Here is an 8,928-nt window from a genome sequence, read left to right on the forward strand (position 1 = left end):
CCTTCAAAAATGTTTAAGAGGGGCTCAAAACAAGCTATTCTACAGTTTATGGAAAAGTCTAAAACAACTCACAAATAGGCCTAAAATACTATGTAAAAATTGGCCTAAAAGGGAGTTAAAGAAGCAAGTGATAGCAGGAGGCCTCAAACAGAGGAGAGCCCTTCAACAATGTTGAAGAGGGGCTCAAAAAAAGCTATTTTACAGTTTATGGAAAAGTTCAAAACAACTCAAAAATAGGCCTAAAATACTATGCAAAAATTGGCCTAAAAGGGAGTTTAAACACAAAGGGTGAGGAGAGGACCTCAAACTGAGAAAGACCCTTAATCAAACATGGATATGAACACAAAATATGACTATTTACAGTTCAGGTTGGAGCCCAAAAATGGTAGCAAGTATGGCTTAGATACAAAGCAAGATAAGGCACAAAAGAGGGAAAATGGGACTCACTCTTGTAGAACCAAACTTTAGCCGCCTTTGGACCAGGCTTGTGAGCTCTCAACCTCTGGAAATCAGCCTCAAATGGTTGGAATGGATGATGGTGGTGTTATGCTATGGGTTGGTGTAGAAATATTGTAGGAGCAAGGTGGTTTTGAGGCTTGGAGTAGAGAGAGAGGGAGATTGAATGCAAGAGCCCTAAACAATTTTTTGTAACCCCTCAAAATGCAGCTGGGGGTGCTGGTTATATAGGCTAAAGAATGGAGGAAAGGAGGGGAAATGAAATTCAAATTTCCCTCCCAAAAGAGTCCCCCTCGGATACAGGATCTGGGGGAAAAAAAGGTCACATTTGTAAGGAACTAGGTGAGGGGGTCATGGCCGGCTAGGTTTTGAGGGTTCAGGTGGCCGGCCGACCACCTCCCATGGCCGGCCGACCAAGGGCCAAAAGGGGCAAGCCGGATTACTGGTCGGCCACCTCAAAAAGGTGGCCTCCCATGTGTGCACAACACAACTGGAACCCAGAAAAAGTGAACCAGGAGAGAGAAAAGACCAATTTTTAGAAGGGGTCAAAAGGGTTAGGCACAATTACTGGTCGGCCACCAAATATTGGTGGCCTTCAAGGTGTGTACAGCACAAATATGGGGTTTAGGATTCAAGAAAGTGGCCCCGGGGTGGTCAACATTGGCTTTCCAGTGAGGAAAACGGGCGTCGGAGAGCGATGAAGGAATAAAGCTGGCTTTTTAGAACAATTGCTGGCCTCCCACCCTCCTACAAGCCTCCTAACTATGAAAATAAGGCCTCCACAAAAAATGAACCAAAATGGATGCAAAACGGAGGTTCGGGGGCCGAAACGCGCGGCCCGGGGCCCCGAAAATTGGCTGTTAAGCACCGGAGGTGGCGTTCGACTACGAAGTTGGTCTCTCGGGCCACAGTGTTCCTCAAAAGGGATAAAATAAGGTGTATACCAAAAACCGGAGCAAACAGAGATGGTTAGGCGGTCCCGAACCGAGGCGCACGGTCGTCGACTCCGAAAAACTAGAAACCGGGCTCCAAACGGGAAAAATGGCCTACGACCACGAAACGTAGCCTACGGCCACTGGGAGATGATCTAGGAGACCTCTCCCTCCCTTCGGGAAGAGAAAACAGAGAAAACAGAGCCTGGTTCGCAAACCGAGGCAAGGCACGAAAGAGTCCGGAAGTCCGGAGGCAAGGCTCGCAGCCGAGACTCTGAAACTTCTGAACGAGCACAAAATGCAATATCACCGAGCGCTCAACTGGTGACGTCTGAGTCTTAAGGTCGGTCAAAAATGGGGTGTCTACAGTTGCCCCTCTTTGACAGAACTTGGAAGTCATAAGTGACGGGAGTGAATGTCAAAGCCAGAGACGACCCATTTTTGACAAGGTTGAAGACTTAGACAAACAGGCAAGACAAACAGAGATGTGCCCGCAGGCATGCCCGCAGGCCGGGGCAAAATGAAACCGAAAATGCAAGAAGCCGAAGGTAACTCAATGATCATGCAAATGCAGCAAGCTGTAATGAAGCACATATTTACAATAGATGCAACAGTTTTAAGCAAGAATGCAAAGCAACAACTACATTTCATGTAGTTTAAGAATGCGGAGAATTATTCAATCTTCGCCACGTCTCACACGGAGAAGATACAATACCTGCGCAGTTTGTCTGGTCGCACAAGCCTAAAATGAACCGTACATACAATATTGTGCCTGCAAAAGAAAGAAACTCGACAAGCACAACATAATTAGCAACACATGTTCAAAGCGATATTGAATGCAGACAATCGCGGCGTCAATAGAAAAGTGCATCGCAATGCGAGGAGTAACACGCGTGACAACGCGGGTTAAGCACGAGGATTTGACTACACCTGTGAAACGTGCACAATAGTATGAGTGGTGTGCATGAGAATGCAAGTGATGTGCATAACAATGCAGAATAAATGTGAATTCGAATGCGAATTTGTCGTAAAATGATGAGCAAAGAAATGCGAGTTTTTGATGAGGGTGACCCAATTGTGACCTCCGGTTTAACTCCCGGAAGGGTCGCAACATGTTCAAAAAGGATACATCTCACTTTGATGAGTAACGATGAAAAACGCATCAAAAGTTGGAGTTGATGTTCCGGTAGAGCGATTTCGCGACAGAAAGTGCACTTCTCTTGTACTTTTTCAGGTCTCGGGGACTCCAATCCTTCCCAAAATTTGCAGAGAGCTTGGTGGGCACTTGGGGAACACCACTGACCAGGTCTCGTCCCAGGGAGAGGCCACCGACCAGCATTTTGCAAAGGGGGTGGTCGGTGTGCCACAAAAGGTGGTCAGCCGACCACTTAGCCCAAATCCGGGGCAGTTCGGTCATTTCACTCTCATTTCTTTAAATACACTCGGCCAAAGCCTCCGTCCTCGCAACCTCAGCCCCGAAAATACTTTCCCCACCTTCCTAGACCATTTTTCCTTTCAGATCTGAGCTCTATACGCGTTTTTCAACGCCCCACGCAAGTTGTTTTCGCGAAATCTTTTAGTTTTCATCACTTTGGACCGATTAAATTTTAATTTCGGCGCTTCTTTCTCATTTTCACCACTTGAGGTAAGTTTGTCTCAACATTTGGAAGATTTCCTCGGGGGTTGACTTTTATTGACTTTTTTCTTTCCCGAGAGTTGACTTTTGTTGACTTTTTCCAATTTTGGCTCATTTTGCTCATTTTTGCAGATTCTCTGAAATGGCTGGTCATTTCCCTCACAGTGGAGGTCCTCCGGGCGCCGGGGATGATCCCGATATTATGGCTCTGCCTCCGAGGGTTCGACCCTTCATACCCGAGAGGTACGACCCTCCGACACATGTGCTCCCGCGGGCTATTTTTTATCACTTCGCTGATTTTGATGATCGAGCGCCTGGGGATCTGCTTCTACGAGAGCCGGAGTCTTACCTCTCTCATGAGACACGAGAGGTATTTACTTCGCCCCTTTTTACATTTCTGCAACGTATTCTGCATTTTTGCACGTTTCATGCCTCTTGTTATGCATATCTGCTCCTTTTAGAACGTAGCTTGTTCTGATGCTTAGCCCATAGTACAGTATTCTGTTTGCGTTTTGAACGCTTGAATTCTTGATTACGTAGCCCATAACCTAATGGTGAACACACAGCACATATATATGTTGATTGTTGAACACACAGCCTAAACTTTGAATTGCTGAACACGCGGCCCAAGTTGAAGTTGAGCACACAACACACACTTGTTGAGAGTAGAACACACAGCCCAAAATCTAAATTTCTGAACACGCAGCCCAAGTTGAAGGTGAACACACAGCCCACACTTGTTGAGAGTAGAACACACAGCCCAAACTCTGAATTTCTGAACACGCAGCCCAAGTTGAAGGTGAACACACAGCACACACTTGTTGAGAGTAGAACACACAGCCCAAACTCTGAATTTCTGAACACGCATCCCAAGTTGAAGTGAACACACTGCCCACTTGTTGAGAGTAGAACACACAGCCCAAACTCTGAATTGCTGAACACGCGGCCCAAGTTGAAGGTGAGCACACAGCACACACTTGTTGAGAGTAGAACACACAGCCCAAACTCTGAATTTCTGAACACGCAGCCCAAGTTAAAGGTGAACACACAACCCATACTTGTTGAGAGTAGAACACACAGCCCAAACTCTGAATTTCTGAACACGCAGCCCAAGTTGAAGGTGAACACATTGCCCACACTTGTTGAGAGTAGAACACACAGCCCAAACTCTGAATTTCTGAACACGCAGCCCAAGTTGAAGGTGAACACACAGCCCACACTTGTTGAGAGTAGAACACACAGCCCAAACTCTGAATTGCTGAACACGCGGCCCAAGTTGAAGGTGAGCACACAGCACACACTTGTTGAGAGTAGAACACACAGCCCAAACTCTGAATTTCTGAACACGCATCCCAAGTTGAAGGTGAACACACGGCCCACACTTGTTGAGAGTAAAACACACAGCCCAAACTCTGAATTTCTGAACACGCAGCCCAAGTTGAAGGTGAACACACAGCACATACTTGTTGAGAGTAGAACACACAGCCTAAACTCTGAATTTCTGAACAAGCAGCCCAAGTTGAAGTGAACACACAACCCACTTGTTGAGAGTAGAACACACAGCCCAAACTCTGAATTGCTGAACACGCGGCCCAAGTTGAAGATGAGCACATAGCACACACTTGTTGAGAGTAGAACACACAACCCAAACTTTGAATTTCTGAACACGCAGCCCAAGTTGAAGGTTAACAGACAGCCCATACTTGTTGAGAGTAGAACACACAGCCCAAACTCTGAATTTCTGAACACGCAGCCCAAGTTGAAGGTGAACACATAACCCACACTTGTTGAGAGTAGAACACACAGCCCAAACTTTGAATTGCTGAACACGCAGCCCAAGTTGAAGTGAACACACAACCCACTTGTTGAGAGTAGAACACACAGCCCAAACTCTGAATTGCTGAACACGCGGCCCAAGTTGAAGGTGAGCACACAGCACACACTTGTTGAGAGTAGAACACACAGCCCAAACTCTGAATTTCTGAACACGCAGCCCAAGTTGAAGGTGAACACACAGCCCACACTTGTTGAGTGTAGAACACACAGCCCAAACTCTGAATTTCTGAACACGCAGCCCAAGTTGAAGGTGAACACACAGCCCACACTTGTTGAGAGTAGAACACACAGCCCAAACTCTGAATTTCTAAACACGCAGCCCAAGTTGAAGTGAACACACAGCCCACTGGTTTTGAAATCTGAACACACAGCCCAAATATTTTGATGTTGAAAACTCGGCTCGAACTTTGAGGTGAACACACAGTCCATTGATTTTGGAATCTGAACACACAGCCCAAATATTTTGATGTTGAACACTCGGTTCGAACTTTGAGGTGAACACACAGTCCACATTGATTGAGAGTCGAACACACAGCCCAAACATTTTGATGTTGAACACTCGGCTCGAACTTTGAGGTGAACACACAGTCCACATTGATTGAGAGTCGAACACACAGCCCAAATATTTTGATGTTGAAAACTCGGCTCGAACTTTGAGGTGAACACGCAGTCCACATTGATTGAGAGTCGAACACACAGCCCAAATATTTTGATGTTGAACACTTGGCTCGAACTTTGAGGTGAACACACAGTCCACATTGATTGAGAGTCGAACACACAGCCCAAATATTTTGATGTTGAACACTCGGCTGGAACTTTGAGGTGAATACACAGTCCACTGATTTTGGAATCTGAACACATAGCCCAAATATTTTGAATTTCTGATTTGATTTTGCATATAGCTTTATACATTTTGTTTGCACGCAGCTTGTATATCCCATTTGCACGCAGCTTGTTTATTTCATTCTGAAACTGAATATACGTATTTACCGTGAATGCAGGTGTCCTCCCGTGTTACACGGGGGTACGGCTCCATTATTGCGAGAGACTGGTACGTGGAGCTCCCAGAGGCCGTCCGCGATTGGGTTGATTTAGCAGGATTCGGGCCTTTTTGTTCCGGGATATCTCGTTATCCAGCTAGCAGGACGTTGATGGGCACCCTGGTGGAGAGGTGGTGGGATACCACTAACTCCTTTCATTTCTCATCTACCGGGGATATGACCATGACTCCTTTTGACTTTACCGTATTGACCGGCCTTGATGTGGGAGGCTGGGCGATCCCATATGACGAGGATATGGGCCAGTGGGAGGCCGCTTGGATCTACTTACTAGGAGCTTGTCCACCGGTCGACCGATCGTCGGGCCGAGTTCGGTATACTTGGTTTTCTTCACATTTTAGGCATACTGAGCCCAAGACTCTGGAGGAGATTTCACAGTACGCCCGCGGGTTTCTGATGTTCCTCTTTGGGACCACTCTGTTCGCCAGTAGGGGGAACACTGTTGGGCTATATCTGTTGCGTGCCTTGGCAGACCTCACACAGGTTAGTCGGTATGATTGCGGTGGCGCCAGCTTGGCTACCCTTTATTGCTATATGAGCGTGACCTCCCGCGGACGGGAGAACATAGTCGGCGGCTACTGGAGAGCCTGGGAGGTACCTTCTGCCCTCTTGATTTTACATTTTTGCTTTTCAATGTATGTATATTGCACACACGACACATTTTATACTCTGTCCTGACATCCTGCACTCAGCATTCTACATTCTGATGGCTTTTGCCCCGTTTTCCGCAGCTATGGGTTTTCGCATATTTTCCCGTACTAGCGCCAGAGCTGGAGGTGGAGGTGCCCCTTGTGACCCCTTACTTGCTTGTTTTCAAGGGCCAGTACCGGCCGCGGCCTCGGGAGACTCTTCTCTACCTATGGCTGTACTTCGACACGGTGCAACCATCAGAGGTAATCCAAAATTCCTAATTCCCAATGTTTTCATTTCTGGTTTATTCCATACATCTACGGTTTCTGATCAGCCTATGCATTGGTTACCCGCAGATTGCTTGGCTGCCCTGGTTGCCTTTGGGTGGGGACCTTCGATTTCAGTTTGCCGGAGGATGGGGCTCTTCCCGGTATAGGATCTTGTTCGAGGGGCCAGTTGGTAGGGCCTGGTTCCTGGGAGAACGCTTCCTTCGTCAGACTATGGGCTTTCCTGAGCCGAGTGTTCCCTCAACACCTCCAGACGATATGCGGCTCGCTGATAGGCTTACTCCCCAGGGTGTCATTGACGCTAGGCTGGGCATTGATGCACTGCCGCATATAGAGGACGGGGAGTACGCGACCTACCGTCACACCTACTTGATGCCTCCATTGACAGGTGTCCATACTCCCTCGAGGAGGTCTATTGACATGCCGTCTTTGAGTCGAGCTCGAGCTGCAGCGCCCCTTCTACCAGCAGGGCTGGCACATCGAGAGGAGGGATTGGACTGGTCCCCCCGATTCCTCCAACTCATCATCATGCCGGATGGCCAGACATGCCGACCGAGTTGACAGGATGGCGATACAGGACCTCCTACCCAATTCCGATAGAGCCTCCCATGCCTGATCATCGATATGTCATTGATCCCGACTCACCGCCGGTATGCCCTACTGCTTTTCATCTATCATTCAAATACTTAGACACTCCTTTATTCATTGATGATTTGAGCTTGTATTTGCAGCCACCCAGAGAGTACATGTAGGGGGTGATCGGATTGGTGGCCTCACTCGAGGGCATGGTCATGCGGAGAGAGGCGCAGCTGTCCATCATGGGTTTCTAGGTACTCTTTAGTTTTCTCACATTTACCGTACTTCTGACCTTGAACATTTTACTGCTTTGATTAATTGTATGTGTAGAGCATATCTGACACACCACATTCATATACTGTATCCGTATGCACCCTCATTTCATGTAGTTTGCTTGCATCTGTATCTGATACACACATTTTGAGCTGATGTATCCAAATTGCACTTTTTATTTTCAGATGCCACCAGTATATCTGCCACAAACCGGGCCATCTCGACCTTCTCGGGGAGCCGAGCCATCTCGGCCTTTTTGCGGGGCCGGGAGAGGGGAGTCGTCCCGCAGACGTGGGGTACACATCGTAGAGCAGGAGCCCGATAAGAACGAGGAGGAGGAGGAGGCTACAGATCGTCAGTCAGAGACCTCTACCGACAGAGAGGAGGGTTCCGACCCTAGTTCCGGGGATGGAGAGGAGGATCCTGAGGATGACAGTTCCGACTCAGATGGTGCCGGTGGTGCAGAGCCTGTTCTGCAGAAGAGGATAAAGAGGGCCTCTATTCCTGCTCTTGAGAGCATTGGTGCAGCTGTTTCCTGCTTTATTTATCTTTTTACTAGTAGTTATAGCACATTGTACATTATTAGGCAGTTTTATTTTCTGTAAAACTTGTACCTTTGCTGTAAAATGTTGTAACAAAGGAAGCATGATGGAATGAAACAACTTTTTTTGAAAAGGTGTTGTATTTTATGTTCTCAGCATCGCATCGCATCATTTTGTAAGTAAAGAGATTGAACGGTAAATGTGCATTGTGTATGTGCCAAGTTAGGTAGCGAACCGACATGACAAACTAAACAACCTAATCTTACTGAACTTCAGCAAGTTTACAACTCGATAAGCAAAACACAACAAAATTGATAAACAAAGAGTAACAACTCAAATGTACAAGACTCGGCGACTCGATTACACAAGACTCGGTACATAAAATAGCTCGACCAACAAAACAACAACTCGATAAGCAAAACAACAACTCGACAAGAAAAATTTTAACAACTCTATAAACAAAGTGTATTTCGGACGATTTGGGCGACGAAACGCATCCGAAACCGAGAGAGATGGAGGCTTTTGACACTCTCAATGCATGGAAATGTTAGGAACTTTCTTTTGGAGAGTAAAACAGGGCCAAATACGCAGATTGCTACATGGCCGGCCACTTTTGGGAGCTGGCCGACCAGCTTTTTGCATTTGAGAGGGGTAGAGGTGGCCGGCCTGCTAGAAAAGGTGGCCGGCCGGCCACTTAATTCA

General features: G+C 47.1%; 1 long non-coding RNA gene across 1 annotated transcript; it reads left to right on the plus strand.

Annotated features, from left to right (window-relative positions):
- Positions 1–904: 904 nt before the first annotated feature.
- Positions 905–8,359, plus strand: LOC145798768 (uncharacterized). The gene is made up of 3 exons (XR_014340330.1): positions 905–7,485; positions 7,567–7,665; positions 7,870–8,359. It is a non-coding gene; the product is annotated as an uncharacterized LOC145798768 (long non-coding RNA).
- Positions 8,360–8,928: the final 569 nt, after the last annotated feature.

This window comes from Camellia sinensis, chromosome 9 (assembly GCF_055761805.1).
Source record: "Camellia sinensis isolate YWXY chromosome 9, ASM5576180v1, whole genome shotgun sequence".
Classification (NCBI taxonomy): Eukaryota; Viridiplantae; Streptophyta; class Magnoliopsida; order Ericales; family Theaceae; genus Camellia; species Camellia sinensis.